Below are 20,490 nucleotides of genomic sequence, written 5' to 3'. Positions count from 1 at the left end.
AAAAAAAACATTTAAAAAAAAAAAAAAAAAGAAAATCATTTGGCAAAAGTTTTCCTCCAAAATGATCTCTTTTTATGTTTTTATTTAATTTTATACATCTGTACATTATTTACTTCACTTCTTTCCTTCCTTTAATCCTTCCAGTTATTCCCGTGCATCCCGAACTCTTTTTCAAATTTATGGCCTCTTTTAAAATATGTGTCTGTATTTGTATAAAATAATATATAAGAATAGCCTGATAATACCATATACATAATAATAATATTTAAACATAACCTGATAAGATGATAGATGAATAGATAATAGATAGATAGATAGATAGATAGATAGATAGATAGATAATGTATGTATGTATGTGTGTTTGTATAAAACTTAAGACTGACCATATAAAGTCTGGTATTGGATAAATATAAGTATCTGGCTATTTATATGTCAACTTGACACAAGCTAGTATCATTTTAGAGGAGAGAACATCAATTGAGAAATTATTTTAATAAGACCGGGCTATGGACACACCTGGAAGGTATTTTCTTTATTAGTGACTAATGAGGGAAGGCCCATTTTATAGTGGCTTTTGTTATCTCTGGACTGGTGTCCTTGGGTTCTATAGCAACTGAGTGAGTTACATGGAACAAACCAGTAAGTAACACTCCTCCAAGGCCTCTGTGTCAGCTCCTGCTTCCAGATTTCCAGTTTAAGTTATCACTTTGGGATTCCTAAATGAACTGTGATCCAGTATATGTAAGCTAAACAAACTCTTCTCTTCCCAAGTTGCTTTCAGTCATGGTCATTCATTGTAGAGGAATATTAATTCAGAACCTGGCCGCTCTGGCAAGAGATCAAATCCAGAGACGTTCTAGGTCTGTGTGATCTGGCTAGAATGTCAACAGGCAAATAAAAATTCCTTATACATATGACACTCACTGTGGTTGGTAAAAACATCCAATGTGATTGAATAAGAAGAAAGCCAACAAACATTGCAAAAGCTGAGACCATCTGAAAGAAATGTATCAGAGGACAGGGAATGTCTAAAAGAAAGCCACAGAGGAAAATATCTCCTGGTATCATCTCCAGAGGAAGATTCAGTTCTTTGAATTCTGATGGATTTCCAGAGAATCTCAGGAGACCTCAGACCAGCTGCAGCCTCAAGCCCAGAGCAAACAACAACCCAGGACCTGAGACAGTGAATCACAGTAAGCTACAGCAAATGACAATTTTAATTATATAAGCAGACTTTTTCCTGCATTAAAAAATTGAGAAAATCTATTTCAGATCCCTTGAGAACAAAGGTAGAAGTTGAGAGGATAGAAATGTTTCTTGAAAAAGCCATTGCAGTACTCAGTAGAAATATCACCACTAGAGTAAGCACTTCTCTATTGTCAATTGCAATCTAGATGTTTTTTTCCTCACAGAGAAGGGAAAATAAATAGTTGTACAACAAGAAAAATTAGCTATAATAATACAAAAGCTCGAGAGACATGAGGCAGAGGAACTAAGAGAACAGAATATGTTTAATTGTAAATGTATGGTGCCTAATGAAATGGTGAATCACGGTAGACAGGCCACTGATAACAGGTAGGAAGCCTGGATCAATGGACTAAAGCCCAGCTGATTGGCATGAAGCAGCATGTGGATTTTGAGTGTGTAAATGTCTAGTTTATGTGTGAATTCATAAAGATTTAATTGTACACTAATAAACAGAAAGGAATAATAAGATTATCTGAAAGACACTGGTTTGTGAACTGGGCCTGGTTATGTACCTAATTAATCCCAACCCTCAGGGAGGAAGAGGCAGATGGATCTCTGTGAGTTCAAGGTCAGCCTAGTCTGGGACAGGCAAGGCTGTATAGAGAAACACTATCAGAAAACAAGAACAAAAACAAAAGCAAAACAAGACAAACAAACAAACAAAAAAGAAAAGTACAAGTCAAGGAAAAGATGAAGAAAGACAACAATGCAGATGATGCAGAAAGCAGTTCATCCCCTGCTGAAGTGGGTCAGATAGTTCATCAGACTGGCAGACTGGAAAATCTTGATGCTGCAATGGACTATTGCTGAAGGACAGGTGGTCCTATCAATGGATTTTCATAAAGATACTCGGACTGTTAAGTTTGTGGGATTGATAATTGTTCCTATTGTAAAAGTTGAACTGTGTACAATTTTTAGCTTAAACAGAAAGAGGAAATTGTAGAGGAATTTTAATTCAGACGATGATTTTTCTGGCAAGAGATCACATCCAAAACCTGATAGGTCTGTGTGATCTGGCTGAATTACAAACACACCTTTGATCCAGGAGACAGAGACAAGCACATCAGAATTCAAGGCCTGTCTGGTATAGAGTAAGTTTCAGGTGAAGAACTCACTTATAAGTGGATTTTAGCCCAACATGGATGACCTCTGACAGTCTTCACTCAGAGGAGGTTCTAGACAGATGCAGGGCCTAGCTATTGGACTCCAGGTAAGAGGGATATGGAAAAATGGGTATATTACAGGACCCAGAGGATCTAGGAGCACCACACGAAGACCATCAGGCTGGCAGATCTGGACCTATGGGGGCTGGCTCAAACTGCTATACCAACCAAGGACAATGCATGCAGTAAACCTAGACCCCCGTATCAGATCTAGCACATTGTCCACAATTGTGGGAAGAGCTGGGACTGCCTCTGACATGAACTCTGGTGCCACCTATGTGACCACTTCACCTTGGCGGGGATGCCTAGTGGCACTCAGAGGAAGAGGAAGCTGGCTATGTGGATGAGTCTTGATAGGCTGTGATCATATAGTAGGGGAGGACATCCCCTTCTGTCACAGGTCTAGAGGAGGGGAAGAGGGAGAAAAAGGGAGTGGGGGGACAGGAAGATACAAGTGAGGGGATAACAATCAGGGTGTAGTCTGAATAAATTGTAAGAACAGTATTTTTTTATATAAAAAATAAAGAAAAGATTATGATCCAGGACTGGTGGTGCATACTTTGAAACCCAAACGATGAAGGAAAATTTAGTTTATAGAAGAAAGCACCTATGTGTAATTGATAAAAACATGAAAAAAAAAAAAACCATGATGAATCAGAAAAAAATTTGACAGAATAGGATGCACCTAACTTTTATGAGAAGCTAAAGGAACCAGAAGCTATTTAAAAGGTAATGGAGAGAGGGGAAGAAGGAAATTATTCTCCACATGTTAACAAGTTATGATTTCTGACTTCAGTGAAAAGTTATTTGTATCTGTTAGTATAAAGATTCATATTTAGGATGCAGCTACACATTATACTTAAGAGAAGTAGCAGTAGTAAGTTCTCCACCAGCTTCCATGGCCTCACCAGCTAAGAATGGTCAGCTTCAGTAAGTATATGGGTCTAGGCATGAAATCCCTACCATGGAACAGTTACACAGTTGTTGGTTATCACTGTTATAGGGGCCCCTATTGCACCTTTGGGGGTCACTGTTGTACTCATCTTTATTGCAATTCATAGTTGTCAAGATGGGTGGAAACCCCAATCTCTCTTCTCCCTCAGCAGCTTTCACTGAAACCTCTGCTACTATAAAAGCTGCTGCTCATGGAGCCTGTTCCCTTGTTGGATCCAGTGCGACTCCTCCAAGTTCACTGTTTGAAGTTCATGATGTCTTCAGCATTGAGAGACATCCTCCTGTGTTGGAAGACATTACCAATGGCAGTGGTTATAGCTTAAACTGGTTTGGGAGTGGCATGGGCTCCACTGACCAAAAGCTTGTAAGGACATTTTTCACGCCCGGTGCTGGAGTTTTTGTTAGATAGACTATGATTCTTGGAGATAGCATTCTCATCCCAAGTGAGGTAACCTAATTTAAGCAATATGTATGTATATACACACATTTATATGCAATTATAAATTATATGAAATAACTTTTAAATTTATTTAATGAATAGTTTAAAAATAAATTTGGCAAAAAATTTTTGTTCCCAATATTGATTTTTGCTTAATTTTACTATGCATTTATGTTTATTATATTTGGATCATTTTGTTTCTCCCACTACACCTTTCCAGTTCCCCTTATCTCTCAGACTCCTTTACAAATTCATAATCTCTCCTTATTTAATTATTATTTTTAAACATTTTTTATTTTTTCATATACATTTATATTATTACACATATATACAATAAACTACCTATAGCTAGAAGAGCCATGACACAATCAGGAATTATATCAATGTTACATTCTTAGTGTTTTGGATATTTGTATTTGGCAGCCTTGAAGAAGACATCTTTCCTATTTTAGTGTGTATAGAATTCTGAATGTATATCAGTCTCCATCATATCTTGTCATTATCAACTTAAAACATCTATCTAGACCTAAAAATATCTTAACACCTTAACAACTAAGCTTCAGTGTATAACTAAGCTACCTGGTCTTCAACTCCATCAGAAACTTGAGAAGGAATACACTTGATTACGTAAGTATGCCATGAGTGCAAATTAGTAGCTTTCTAAATTAGAAGATGACAGAGACAGTTTGCTACCTGAATAGTTACTCAAAAGTCTCTATTATGTTGTAGCATCTTCTTCAGCTTTCTGTTCCAATATAACTGACAGAAATATTTGTGAAGAAGGAACTATTGAGGACTTACCACATCTTGGCAGAGTTTGGCCGTTGACTCTGCCGGCATCCAAGCTTGCCCTTTTTTACGCATAATTCTGTCTGTGGTAGAAACTAGGATATTTTTCCCAGTGGCCTGTTTGCCACATTAGAAGCCATCTGCATAAAGAGGTTCTTTGATGCTCATAATCCTCTTTGAGGTAGGCTGGGTGTTGCCTGGAGTTAACCTGTTTCATTGTCAGTGAATCTTTAAAATAATAAAAACATTTTAAATGCCATATTCTGCATGTCTCTGATGTTCATGAAGGCATTATCTACCCTCATACCTTATATTTCTATAGAATCACATAATTTAATTATTTTTGTTGCATACACACACACACATATATATTATATAATTAGTATATAAACACAACCTGTTAAGCTCCTTTAGTGTTGCTATATGTATGTGTGTGTATATATATATATATATATATATATATATATATATATATATATATATATATATATATGACCACTTGATATTAGTTGAACCATTGTTTAGATTTTCTTTAAACTATCATGCACATAGAATATAGAAGAAAATATACATGAGACTTTGGAAATAGTAAAGTGTTTCAAAACCATACTTATTAACACAGGCATATTTGCAGATTTCTAGTTAGTTCCTCTCTAAACCCTCTAAAGGAACTCATCAAATAAAATAACTTTTTGCTTTTTAAAGAGTAAAATAAGATAAAAAGTGTTGCTAAACCACATAGACTACCATCAGTAATCATAATAAAAACTTTTAATAAGTATAAAATTATAACTATTAAGAATGAGCCACCTGCAAAGGCTGAAATGAGCAAAAACATTATTATTAGATGGAGAACTAAATACCTGCCAAATAAGCATATGGTTTCTTTCAGATTAGCAATAAAGAAATGCAGAGCCAGGAGTCAGAAAAAGTCATGTTTCATATTTCTAAAGAAATCAAAGTGAAAGGAGTACATCTTTTAAATGCTATAGAATGTCATATAATGAGTAGATGACAGGTTGTGACAGATATTGAAAAAGTTATACTTATAATAAAAATGAAGGTGTCATTTTCTTAGTTTGATATGTGTAATTAATCCACTACATCTGGAAATGACATATTACTACCCAGATGTTCATCAGAAACAAATCATTTTAATGGAGTATAATAATTTGTATCTAGTTCTATTCATTGCTTTTCATTATTCACCATAATCTAGTAAGCAGGGCATCTTTTATAAATAATATTTTTAAACAGAAAAGTAATTTTAGAAAAGCATATTTCTTTCAAAATTGTTTAGACAAAAATATTTGCTAATATTTGTAATATGGAACTTTAAATGTAAGTTTTAAAAACTGTATAATTGATCAGTTCAGGTAGCATAAACTCATTGTTATATAAGAAAAAACATATATATATATATATACATATATATATATATATATATATTTGAAATTTTATCAATATCTTTGGTAAACATTATTTATTGGGTTATGTAATGTCTGTTGGGAATATGCTACTAAAGGGAATATCACAAATTCTATGAGTACATATTTTATATTATTTATAGTTTTTAAAAAATGATACATCAAATTGAGTGTATAGTTACATCCTTCTAAATAGATACTGGAGAATCTTTACAAGTGAGAAAGAATTGCCAATATCAAACATTGTTGAAAGTAATGCTTGAATCTCCCTCAGAAGGGGAGATAAAATAAACATCAGGAGTGGATAAAGAGAGAGAACTGAGTAGATGTGGAATGAGGGTGAGGTCTGGTTGAGGGAGAAAAGTGGTGGGAGGTAAGAGAGTTGAGAGAAAGAAGGGAAACTGGTAAGAGTGCATCTCTGGAACAAGCTGGATGCCCCAAACAGGGTAGGCTCCTGGGACTATATAGGTGTGACTCTGTCTACAACTCTTAGCAGCAAGAGGTAAGGAAACTGAAGTGGTCACCTTCTATAGACAGGCAGGACTTCCAAGGGAGGGGGACACCAGCATACCCATAAAACCTTTGTCCCAAAATTTACCCTGCCTAAAAGCTATGCCGGGATAAAGATGGAGCAGAGATTGAGTGAAGAGCCAAACAGTGACTGGACAACACGAGACTCACCCTGTGGGAGAAAGCCAACTCTTGACACTATGAATGATACTATGCTATGCTTGCAGACAGAAGGTTAGTATAACTTTTCTATGAGAGGCTCCACCCAGCATCACATGGAAAAAAGACTCACATCAAACATTAGGTGAAGCTTGGACAGCAGGACAGAGGAACATAGAGGAGACAAGAACTTCGAAAGAAAACTAACACAGTAAAGTAACTGAGGCCTATGGTGACCAACAGAGATTGAACCAACAACAAAGAGCATGAATTGCCTGGATCTAGGCTCTCATACATACACAGTTGATGGCAGCTTGGTTTTCATTGGGTCACAAAAAAGTGAAACAGGGGCTGCCTTGACATGACTCTGCTGCCTGCTTTTGGATCGCTTTCCACTAGCTACACTGCCTTGCTAGGCCTTAGTAGAAGAGGATGTGCTCAGTCTTGATGAGACTGGATGTGCCATGGTAGGTTGGTGTTGCTGGGGTGGGCTACCCTTTTCTGAGAAAAAGGGTAAAGGGGGAAAGGGGAAGAGAGCCAGAGGGTGGGCGGGACCAGGAGGAAAGGAGAGAGAGAGAGAGAGAGAGAGAGAGAGAGAGCGCTGTGGTGGTGATGTAAAGTGACAAAATACATAATTTTAAAAAAAAGAAAAGAAAAGAAAAAAGAATTAAGGAATAAAGGTGATGGGTGTGGTAGATCAAACTTTTAATTCCATCACTCAGGAGGCAAAGGCAGGTGAATCTCTGTGAATTCAAGGCCATTCAGGTGTACAAAGTGAGTCCAGGACATCCAAAGCTACACAGAGAAACCTTGCTTTGAAAAACCAAAACCTAATGAATAGTAAATAAACATAAGTTATGGGAAACAAAAAAAATAATTATCTCTGAGAACCTTTATTTCTGCATCTGAAGTATGAATTCTTTCTTATGAATTCTCACTGACGAAATTAGCTTAATGACCAAAGGATATCAGGATTATAAAAATAATCCTTACGATTTCAAAAATTAGGAAGCTTAGAGAGGTGACCTTCATGGCTTTCCTCCAAACAACTAGGGTTGATGCTTCAAAAACTATGAAAGCCTATTCTTCTTAAGGATTCTGCTCACCATTGGTTTGTTCTAACTTATAGAATATTATAAGGTGAAAAGCCAAATCCTATTTCTGAGACTGTTATGATTACAAGTCTTCCACCCAGTCACCTAATTTGCTGGTTCTCACTTTTATCCACATCTGAGGCAGAATATCAGCAGCAAAGTATTCAGTATCACTATTCCTGCTCGAGTTTGTTAGAGACACAGGAGTGGGTTATGGCAAAGGAGATATACATAGACAATTTGATATCAGTCTCAGGCATCTGCCTGGAAAGTAAAACCTTACAAATAAACGGAGAAGAACTTTACTCAATATGAAGTGTTTCAATGTGTAAGAAACAAAATCCATAGGATTAAGTTTGCAAGACTATGCTAGTTAGATTTTTCACTCCTGCTGAAGCACTGGCATGTCTTCATTGGTCGGTTTCTTGATAATCACTCAGAGAAAATGAACTCACAGATTCAAGAAATTATACAGTTGTAAAGCAGAATTGTTTATAAAGGCATTATACTAGCCTTCTCATATAAGCTTACGTCATTGGGAAACTATAAACTAACTTAAAAAATAACACACACACACACACACACACACACCTTTGTCCACAGAGAATACAAACTTATTAACATTTAAAATATATGACTTCTGCAAATTAGTAGGTATTTTAAAGAAGTAAATAATATGTAATTTTTGAAGACACACTTCAATAGTTATAGAGAAAAAAGGTGAAAAGTTTAACAGAGAATTTAGCTAGATATGCTATACTAATTGTGAGAACTATCAATTTAAAAGGCAATATTGCAAATAATGTTTTTTAGTTGATCAAGATGAGATGTGATAGATATGGTTTACATTCAGAATTTTATATGCTCTTAGATAGGAAATACGTTTTCTTCAAGGTTGCCAAATACTATGAATATAACATATATAATTTCTGATTGTTTGTGATTCTTCTTGCTGTATGCAGTTTATTACTTATGTGTGTGTAATAACATAAATGTATATGAAAAAAGAAATATAACTTTAAAAACATTCAGAAAAGAAAATTAACATATTTCCTAATATGCACAAGTATTACAGAGTGAATATATAAACATGTAGCAATGATAACATTTCACACGATAGTGGTCAAATGTACATGTTCATTTTTAAATACAGACAAGAATGTTTTTTTTATGTTAGGTATTTTTATTTAAATCCGTACTACTAAACATAAAAGCAAAATCAGAACTGCAAAGTATATGAGATCTTACTGTCTTTATTTAAGAGTTTAATAAATGAAAACATGCTGGAGGATTATTCAGATAATACAATTAAGACACCAGAGATGAAGTGTGATGTGTATTAAAAGCAATGGAAAACCATCTATATGGGATTTATTCGCATGATTTATATAACAGCTTTGGAGAATAAAGATGAATTATGTCACTAACAACAAAGAGAATTGTTTTTAGAAAATAGCTTTGTGACGGCAAACAAAAACTCAGAAGAAAACATTCAGGCAAATAGAATTATTTTGTAACAAGTAACCTCTCAAGCATTGATATTATAAGCATTTACCTTAATTCCTGACATAAAATATGAGAGATTTTTAAAAATTCAACCTCCGTGTCAAATGAATTTTGCTTTGACAAATTCACAAGTTTATATTGACAATGTCTAGGAGAGCATTGTGAGTGATATCAGAAGCTAACAGCTCTGTTTTTATTTCTGCTATAGTTGTGTGAAGTTTTATAGGAAGACCTAATGTTTTAGAAGAACACTGTTTTGTTTGGTTTAAGTACTATCAGGAAATTCACTTCTTGTTCGTTGGTATTTGTGTGCTGTTAAGATTTCTTTGGGCTGTGTAGAGAGACAGATATTATAAAAATGTCTTGTGCTTCTACGGATGATTATTTGTGAGGGTAGCATATGCTTATAATAACAGTATTTGAGAGGTTAACAGTGGGAGTATTCAAGTTAGCTCAGTTATATAGAGAGTAGAAGGACAGTCTGGCTTATATAAGCTCTGTCACAGTCTCAATTAAAAGCTTATGTATATTATATGTAAGCACTCTCTCTCTCTCTCTCTCTCTCTCTCTCTCTCTCTCTCACACACACACACACACACACACACACACACACACACACATGCACACACATGCACACACACACACCTATGGATGTATGGGTGTGTACAAATATAAAGTATATATAATAATTGTGCACATGTGTCATCCAATCATTCTGTTAATAATAGTTAATTTTCTAAAACAGAATAATCATTTATTATTTATTAGCAAAGAAATGAAATCAAACACAAGTTAATCTAAGGTACATTGTGCATAGTTGTTTACTCAAATATTTAGTTTTGATTGATTTTCATAGAAAATATTGTGCATTTTAACTTTAATTTGAGGATAGAACATTCTCAAAAAAAGATCCTGAGCCAAGATTCTTATCTCATCTTTAATCCTACGGAATCAAAAAAGTTTCCTTCTGTTAGGTTCATTCCTACAACTCCTATAATAGACTTTAATTTAGTGAATTTTCTTCCCAACTATATCTACTGGATGCTCTAAATTAAGAATGTATAAAGCTTATTCCTAATGTATTTATATTCTCAAGTTTTGTCTCTCTCTCTCTCTCTCTTTTTTTTTTTTTTTTTTTTTTTGCTATTATATAACTCACTTTCAAAATACCAACTAGTGAAGTATTTTTCAAAAACAAATAAACAAAGAAACAGTGCCAGAAGCACTATTAGGTCAGCCTTAGGCAAAAGATGACATAGGGCTCACCAGACTCTTTCTTACAGTATATTTTGTAGATACAGAATTTATTACCCCGAGGCACTGATACCAAACTCTTCAGTTAGAAAGTGTGAATGACTAGTTGGCCAGATGAATATAATTAAAATTGAAGGAAGGTTTTTGTTATTCACAGATTTTATTACTTTACTTTCAAGTAGTAAAATTATATTTAAAACTCACATGTATACTGTTTTTGTAACATGCAACTTAATTTTGCTTAACATGGAAATTCAATTATTATATATATAAGATTCATGCAGATAATAGCATATAGATTCTCAAACTTGATACATTGAAATAGTTGAAATATTAGTATAAATAGAATAGAAAAAGTGAAATAAAAATATATAAGAAGTAGAATAGGTTACACTGGAGTCCTGTTGGATGTTTGTGACACGAATGACTCTAGATGACATTATACTTAGTGAAATAAACCTTATGTAGAAATACAAATAGTTTATAATCTCACTTACATGTATATCATAAATGACCAGAATCATTGAAGCAAAGAGTGCTATACTTTTTTCAAGGGCCTTTATGGAGTCCCAAATAAAATTGTGAAAGAGTGATTAAGCAAGCTAGCAGTAACATTTGTGTTCTAGCCGCTAAATAGTGAGAAATTTTAGCCTTAATATAAGTCCTATTTAGAACAGTCTGAACTGCTGGACCAATTGAAAGCAGCAGCTTTCTTCAAAGCTCTACTGGGAGAAGGCTTTGATGAGCAGCAGTGAGGCTGGAACATGCAAGATGCTGGAACAAACATGTCAGTCCACAGCATTCAGGAAGATGAATTCTATGAGGTCTGATCCAGCGTCATCAGTTTCTGGTTCTTTCATTCTGAAAATACCTCATTTCTCACAAGCATTATACAGCACTGAAATTATAAATATATGAGCTGTGCAGGATGTACAGGTCAATTAAGGATGGTTTCCTGCTCTTTGTATGAGCAGAAGAAAGAACATTTGTTTACAGGTCTTCTTTATTTTGACCCTTTTCAAAGAGAATATATAATATTACCATTACCAAAGAACATATAATCTTTATCTAATTGAAATCAAAACAAGATTATATAGATCTAAGTGACATTCTCTGGGCTCTGTGGTGCCTGATGTATCAGTTGAGCAGCTACTTGTCTACCGGAGAAGACTTCCTGTTACAGACAAGTCAAAAGGCATTGTTTTAAATTAACTTTACATAAATTTCTATTTAACTTTAGTCTTCAAGCATACCCTAGGCATCCCGTACCTGTTTAGAGGTTTGTGCCTTGTGTTCTGTATTTACTGTTTTCATCCTGCATCTTTCCATATGGAATGGGTGGTAATGTCTTTATAGCCAAACTTTATGTAAATTTCTTTATTTTCAGAGTTTGAGTATACATTAGGCATATTGAACCTGGGGTTTTTTTTCATTTGTTTTGGCAATCTTTGACTTATCACTTTTTTCATAGGGAATGGGTGGTTATGTCTTTTAAACATGAATTGTAGCCTTAGAGTTTTAGGACTTAATTTAGGCTGGCAAGTTATTTTTTGCTGCCTGTAAAGTCCTTGGGTTTCTTTGTGCCAGGGATGGTCATAACCTGTCTCCTGCGAGGAAGAATCTCATGTTTAAAGAACAGGCTGATTCCTAGAGCAATGTGACATCTCACCTTAGTCAGTATTCAAAGCTTACTTTACGGCTGGGTGAGGCTTGTTTGGGTGCAGTTTTAGGCCTAACTCTGTCTAAAGGCTGACGGCCTCCAAGTTTCACCTCTCCAACCCAACATATTTCTGTATGTGCCACTGTCCTGTGAGATTGGAGCTCGTAGAAAGCTGCAGGAGGCAGTACTCAGGGTGAAAACTTGGAATCAAGGCCCATGTTGGATGCTAATATGTTGTGGGTAACATAAAAGTATGGTGTAGTAAATACTTAATATTAAGCTATAGTTATAACAGTGGTATTATCTAGCCCACATTTACAGTTGATAAAGACACAGACAACTGATGTATTTTAGAATAAGCCTTTACTTGGGAGCAAGGCAGATTATACCTCCTAAGCAACACTTCATTATCTCCCTGTCTCCATCCCATGCACTCTGCTTCTAATAATTTCTATTTCAACTATTTCCCATCCATAATCCCCAAATGCTTGCTAAGGTTGTTCATTTTTGCCACCTCTTTCCATGAGGAACAACAGAGTTCCTTCTCTCTGGCCATGTGGCTATTTTCTTACCCCATGGAAATTCTCTGCCTTCTTCCTCCTCGTCATCTGCTCTCTCTCCCAAGATCCTCTCTGTTCAAAGCCAATTAACCTTCACTCTACTCCCTTCTGCTTGCTTTGCCCAGGTACTTTACTCAGTGAATCAAGCAAGCAAGGTTCAGGGCAGCAGCTTAATCTTGTGAGCCAGTAATCAGCAACAAAACACATCAGATCAAACCTCTAACACTAGGCCTAGAAAGTTTTCAGCCTCTAAGACTTACAGCTAATAAGCAGTTCTTTCTGAACTCTGGCTGGTTTGTTCAATTCAGTTGTTCTGGCTCAAATCTCCTTTCCAAGCTGACTGATTCAAAGTGGTTTCTATCAGCTTCTCATTGAGTTACTTTGCCTAGAAAATCTGCCTGTAAACTCCATGACCTGAACTGTGATGACAGCACTGACTGCAGGAACTGAATCGAACTGAATAGCACTTCAGGAGCTCAATTGAACTCAACTGCATTCAGCTGAACTCTACCAAACTTAACTCTCCTTTCTGAACTCTACTGTATTGTCTCTACCCACCCTCTTAAGTAGATGTTCTTAAGTAGCTGCTATTTCCTGACTGTTCTCATGAGAGTTTGGCCTATCCTATCTCTGACTCATTCTGGCAGATTTTTCTCTTATTCATTGTTTTGCCTGTCCCTCAATTTGACATCACTTTCAAACTTATCTTCTTCCTTCTATAAATTAAGCACTGTTTGGAACTAAAGGTGTGTACTAATAGCATGTCAGTATTCTAGCCATATTGTATTCTAATCCAGGGCATGTCTAGATTCCAGCCTGATCACATAGACCTGAAAGATCTTTAGATAAAATCTCTTGCCAGAGCAGCCATGTTGCTGTATTAGAATTCTTCTACAAATAAAATCCTAAGCCCAAAGTTATGCTTAAGAGACAGGCAGATCTGGATCCTGGGGTCCTCCTCAAACTAAGGCACCAGCCAAGGAGAATATAGGCAGTAAGCTTCGAACCCCTACCAAGACCTAGCCGATGAACATGATACTCTCCACCGTTGAGTGGAGAGTGAGATCTGACTCTCACATGAACTCTGGTGCCCCTTTTCTGACCATGTCCTGTCCTCCGGATGGGGAGACCTGGTGGCACTCAGAGGAAGGATAGCTAGTTACCAAGAAGAGACTTGATATTCTGAGAGCATATATAGGGGGAGGAGGTCTCCCTCGGTCATGGACATAGGGGAGGGAAGAAAGGGAGAAATGGGAGGGAGGGAAGAATGGGAGGAAACAGGGGAAGGACTAACAATCAAGATGTAATATGAATAAATTAATAAAGAAATAAAAAATAAAATAAAATAAAGAAATGATAAAAATAAATAAATAAAATAAAAAATAAAAATAAAAAAGAGTAGATTTTAATTATTCTTACCATATCTAAAAAGAAAAATAACATGGTAATTTTAACCATGAGACTTAAGGGGTGTATTAGTGAGCTTCATTGCAACAATCATTTCAGGATGTGTGAGTTACAGCATTGTTATTTTTCATCTTCTAATGTATTTGTATATAATATTTATGTGTCGTTTGTGCATCATTAAATTTATTACAGGCTAATATGTGTATTAGGAACAAATTCCTGATAATACATTACTGATGAGGTATACTTAAATTGAGTATACACTAGTTATTGATGCATTCAGAAAGATCATTGAAAGTTAAGCCATAGCTGTAACAACAGAGAAAAATAATCAAAATTATTTAGTACATGGTTATAAGATCTGTTGGGAGTTTGGTGAAGATATAGTTAAAGATTTCAAATATCTGTGAAGGTAAGAATATTTAATCAAAATCTCATGCAAAATATAGGTGGTATATATAGGTTCCAGATTCACATTTAATGAAAATTTCCAGCTTTAGAAAATGTATTATTATGATAAGAATATTACTACAATCAGAGAGAAATTACAAATTGTTTCATTCTAAAATAGGTCTACATCTACAACACTAACAAACACATATAGTAACATAGTTGAAAATACTCAGTTTCTCCTATTAATTGTCATATCCTAACCTAAGAAGACAGAGGGAGACTCCCTCAGAGTGACAAGTAGAATAAATGGATTCAAGGAACAGAGATAATGTGTACTGCATAGGAAAGGAAAAAACAAGAAAGATAATGGAAACAGAGGAAAAATAGGCACGCTTGAGAAAAGCATTACAAAACTGCACTCTCTTCAGTGATACCCTCAAGATGGAAGACAAAAAACAAAGATTGCAAACACTAAATAAAGCTGTGCTTTGTACTGGTGCAACAACACTGTGATGTCATGTTTCATGGTAACGATGTGCAAAACAGAAGCTCCTCTGCCCAAGAGTAATTTCTTTTTCTGATAATAAATGAGAAAAAAAAATATTTTTCTGATAATAAAAATTTTTCCAAATGAAATAATGTGGGAAGAGTCCCAGCAGTCACAATGGAGTTATCTTTTATGATTCAGAGTAATTTGTCCATTCTATTTCTCTCTGAAGCCTATGAGTTGCTAGGTTTTAAAATGAGTGTTTGACAAATGTATTAGTTACTACCATCACCTGCATATGCAAAGACTTTTGAAGACTTTAGAAAATTCTATACTCTGCATCAATTGTAGAAGAAATATTAGTATACAACATGAAGCAAGCATTAGGAAGAGATGTAGTATGTCCTGTGATTATATACACTGAGAAATTTACTTAAAATTGTAATGAGATACATCTACTATTTTTACAGAAGCTTTCAGTTTCTAAATTAAAATGAAAAAAAAATGCCATTGAGGGAAATTAATTACCAGGAAATTCGCTATTCTATAAAGCAAGGTTCTGCAGATCACTGCTGGGCCAATTGCTATTGTCTTTATAATCATGGCTCTGCCCATCTGGTATATGTTAAGCTGGTTTTTCAGTTATTCTTTTGGAAGCTGGTAAGAAAAATGAGGCATTATATTTGTCATCTCCTTTCTTCTCCTGACAAATAAATGTGTTTTACAAGAAAAATATTACCAAGTAGAAGTTAAGGAAAAATTACTTCTGTGTATTCAAATTTATGAATTTCCCTCCATTCTGAAGATTATAAAACTCAACATATTTTATTGGTCTTTTTATCTCATTTTTTCAAACATATTAATAATAAAGATGATTGTTTGCCTCTAACATATGTACAAATATATTCCTATTATTCTCCTCAATAAGCTACTGGTAAAATAACAGAGCATGTTATCAAATTTAGCTTAACATACATATGTGCATTGATGAGAAACTAAATGAAATAATGAAAATTAATGACTGTTAGGAAGAATAGAAAATGGACATCACCTATTTCTACAGGATAAAATGTAGAATGCAATCAAGAGATTAAAGAAATAGGAAACTCTCATCCCAGTTCTTCCAAACACTCTCCTTCTCTCTGGATCCACCTGTCTCTCATCTGCGGGTAGGTACTAGTTCAAAATACTCAGGCATGAGTAAACAGCATGAAGCATCCATAGAAAACTAGAAAGTATAAAGTGACCAAGGTGGGGCAAGGAGATTCAGAAAGAACTCACACAATATCAGTGATATGAAATTGGAAAAAGAAAAAACTGAGTGTAGGATCCAACTAGGAAGGACCAAGGAATTTCAAAACAGAAGGAGAGAGAGGAACAGAGAATTAATGACATCAAAGTCATTTGATAAAACCTAAGAGAATCATACTATCTTATATCTTATATTTACCTAACAGTATTCACACACACCCACACATGTATATATATGAATTATGCTACTTGGGCTCAGTTTGTTCCCCAACAAGACTTATAGAAATAAAACCTCAATATCAGGCACTAAAAATATTTCTTTAGATTCGTTTGTCAAGGTCATGCAGTCAGGAGTTGAGGGTGGCTCCTGTTGCTCAGTACACTGCACTCATAGGAACGAAGACTCAGATGTTTTGAGCAGGATATGACATTTTATCTCTTTCCTACAATTTGGCCTCCACAGTACCAAGAGAGGAAAACAATTAATAGACCCACAGAGATGCTGAAATTGTGAATGCTGCCCGGAAATAACATGGCAAGAAAACCATCAAGGTAAGATAAGTTGTACTCACACATCAACGTCAACCAACAACCGTTTAGTTGTACTTAAGATCAAATCAATGTAAAACAGATCCTGCTACTAAGTGCAAAACTTGCCACCTTCTTAGGGCATGTGAGATCATGCATTGTAGGAAAGAATTTACTATTGCACTTTGCTAGACCAACATAATTTCTTTCTTTCTTTTTTTTTTTTTTAAGGTTCTAGATTTTATTTTATTTATTTATTATTTTATTTATTAATTTATTCATATTACATCTCAATGGTTATCCCATCCCTTGTATCCTCCCACTCCTCCCTCCCATTTTCTCCTTACTCCCCTCCCCTATGACTGTGACTGAAGGGGAATTCCTCCCCTTGTATATGTTTATATAGTATCAAGTCTCTTTTTGGTACCTGCTATCCTTCCTCTGCGTGCCAAACTGGGACAGAGGGGAGGACATCCTATTGGGACTCTAGATGAGAAAAGCACGGGAGAATGGCAAAGTAGAAGGATGAAGAGGGTCCTAGAAACCTACAAGAAGAACATTATGATAGGCAGATTTGGGCCCAGGGGTCCCGTTCAAACTATGGCAGCAGCCAAGGACAAACTTCAAACTCCTACCCAGATCTAGCCAATGAACAGGACATTCTCCACACTTGAGTGGAGAGTGGGGCCTGACTTTCATAATTTCTTTCTACAATATATATTTTATCATTATACACACAGATAAATATAGTTACCACCTCTCATCAAAGGAGTCTCTCTTTTCAACAGATGCAAATTATTACAGAAAAGACAACTGCACAATGCAGAGAACAACAGATCATGGATGTTCTCAGCCCAGCAGATATATCTACATCACAGGTTCTGTGTCTATTGTTTTCTATAACAAATTGTGAAGCAATATTTCCTAGAAATGATAGCATAAACAAGTTCAGAACAACAGCAATATTAATGCACATGTTAATATGGAAGAGGAAATTTTGGCAGTATGCCCTCCCTTAGACAATAACTGCAGGCAACAAAAGACGTCTGGGAAGAGGAGCAGGCTTTCCTAGAGATGAATTTTCTAATTAGTTGTTTTAATGATCAGCCTGAAACAATGTACACACACAAAATAAAAATGAAACTATCAGCATGTATATTTATATATAGATATTTATTTACAATATATAAATATATGTTTTCATATATATTTGTGGACAAATATAGGTATAGATATGTGCACAAATATTTATAAGAATAATGATCAAGGAAAAAAGTTTATCAGAGTGGGAGTGGAAGAAGTATGGTAAAGATTAGAGAAGATTGAAGATGCTCAGTTGAGTAAAGGAAAGAAAGTTATTTAACTCTATTTCAATTTTAAATAAAAAGATTAATAGTAAATAAATGAAAAAGTAATCTTTATAATATAAAATGTCATTATACTTAATATACAAAATAATTGCTCTTTCACAAAAAAACAAAGATACTGAATTGATAAAAGGAAAGTGATTTAACTCTATTTCAGTTTTAAATAAAAAGATTAAAAATAAATAAATGAAAAATTAATCTTTTAATATAACATGTTATTATGCTTAATATGAAATAACTGCTCATTCGTGAAAACTATTTTACAAATCTCAATAGAAAATGGTATGAAATCAGTGTGGAGATCTCCTAATTATTTATTGAGTTTTAAAACACTAACAATGTCAATATAATGAAAATTTAAAAATAGTGATCAAAAACTCTGACTTATATTTCATTAAAGTACAGATGGAATGAGTTTTTTTTCATGTCTTAACTGATCATTTTAGAAGTTATTAACTTGAGGACGTGGATCTCTGAATTTTTGTAGTGTAAGGTTTATGTAAGAAGTTCCATATGTAAATACAACATTTTTTCAACTTTTAAAAAAGAATATGACAACCCACACCATGATGAGATTAGGCATAGGCATGCCCTCAACATTTTATATTAATCCTCAGAGGGATGGCAGAAAGGAACTACAGGAGAATTATCACACATTTTAAATGACCAACACTTAATTATGTCGGCTCTTAAGTTCAAGTAATGTATCTCTTTAAAAGGCATCATATCATTAATTACCACAAACTGCTCTCTTGAAATGATAGTTCATTACTTAATCATGTTCCTTTTACACATATCACAATTTTGGTACTTAAGATGACCGTTTTGATTGATAATGTGATAAAGGAATTACATTGATCAATAAACTTGATCCACAATATTTGTTGTTTCCAATGAAAACATTACTTACCCTTTTACCTAACAATTATCTTGGCAGTAAATCCTATACACTCCTCCAACTTTGTGATTATCAAACTGTTTTGGCATTTTCAAAGTTGTGATATATGTTATAGACATATATAACCCAGTATTTCTATGTAATATCTTAATAAAAATATTTAATAGTTACTTAGCTATCACCCAGTATATCTCAAGATTGCCATGCTCAACTCTTATAGGTTGTTGGAGTAGTAGTTATTAATTTCACTGCTGTAGATTCCATGACTGAAGAGCAGGATCACCTTCCTGCAAGATTACAAATCATACATGAGCACTGTAATTTCAGATGAGTAATTTGATTGACCACAATGGTTACATATTAACTTTATGGAGAAAGCATTGGTAAGTACTATGCCATTCACATATTTTACACTATATGAGTCAACTACTTCTTCATCCAGTTATCAAACACTAATTTATGTTATACAGAAGAGAGGATAGTATTACAGAATAGCAATATTTAAAATCTTTCATTGTTTGTTGTGGCAATTTTAGAATAAAAATAAGACAAGGCAAAAATTCAAATTATGCTGGGGTAGTGGAAGAAAACCTAATTAGGATTTTGCTTATTAGTACAGTTTAGGTATTTTCACCAAGTGGTGAAAGTCAAAATTTGTGGCAATTAATTCATATGTGGACAGTAGAGTCCAGTGATTTTGTATCATGTTAATTCCAACATTATATGAACTCAGAAATATCTATTAAATAGTTTCTCTTTTAACTTACAAAGAATTTTGCTTCAGAGGCTGGGCAGATGGCTTGGTGTTTAAGAGAAAATGCGAGGAACTCACTGGACAGCCAGCATAGCCAAAATAATACACACTCAGTGAGAGACCCTTGATTAGTGGGCGGAATGAAGACACAGTAAGAAAAGAAGGCATCTGGCATGCTTCGTTCTTTATACATGAGCATTTCCACTTTTGTATGTATATGTATTCATATATCTACATACACACCACACACCAACAACATACACACACACACTCCAAACACATGCTTAGAATATCAATTAATAATTTACTAAATTTGCATATTTTAGTAAAGTTCATCACTAACACTTTGGAGTATCCTATGAAAGGATTCTGTGTAATTTGGAAATAGTATTTAATTGTCTATATATAATTAAAAGTCAAATATTCTACTCATGAATGTTTTCTTCTTTTCCTATTTTGTAATACTAAAATAGAGATACTATGAAGATTCCTGTGTATAATTTGGCGTAAAGAGGTATTCGATTATGTGCCAAGAAGAATATATGCTGCTTTAATATTATTATATACCATAATCATTAGTACAGGCTAATAGAAAATAATAAATGTTCAAATATGTGATTATAAAATATAAAAAGTACATGC

At 34.5% G+C, this 20,490-nt stretch overlaps 1 pseudogene; it reads left to right on the top strand.

Annotated features, from left to right (window-relative positions):
* The first annotated feature begins 3,480 nt into the window (after positions 1-3,480).
* Positions 3,481-20,490, top strand: part of LOC127205754 (tubulin alpha-8 chain-like) — a 52,268-nt pseudogene continuing 35,258 nt past the window's right edge.

The sequence above is a fragment of the Acomys russatus genome, chromosome 22 (assembly GCF_903995435.1).
Source record: "Acomys russatus chromosome 22, mAcoRus1.1, whole genome shotgun sequence".
NCBI lineage: Eukaryota > Metazoa > Chordata > Mammalia > Rodentia > Muridae > Acomys > Acomys russatus.
Note: the sequence above shows the minus strand (reverse complement) of the source record. Positions and strands in the feature narration are given on the sequence as shown.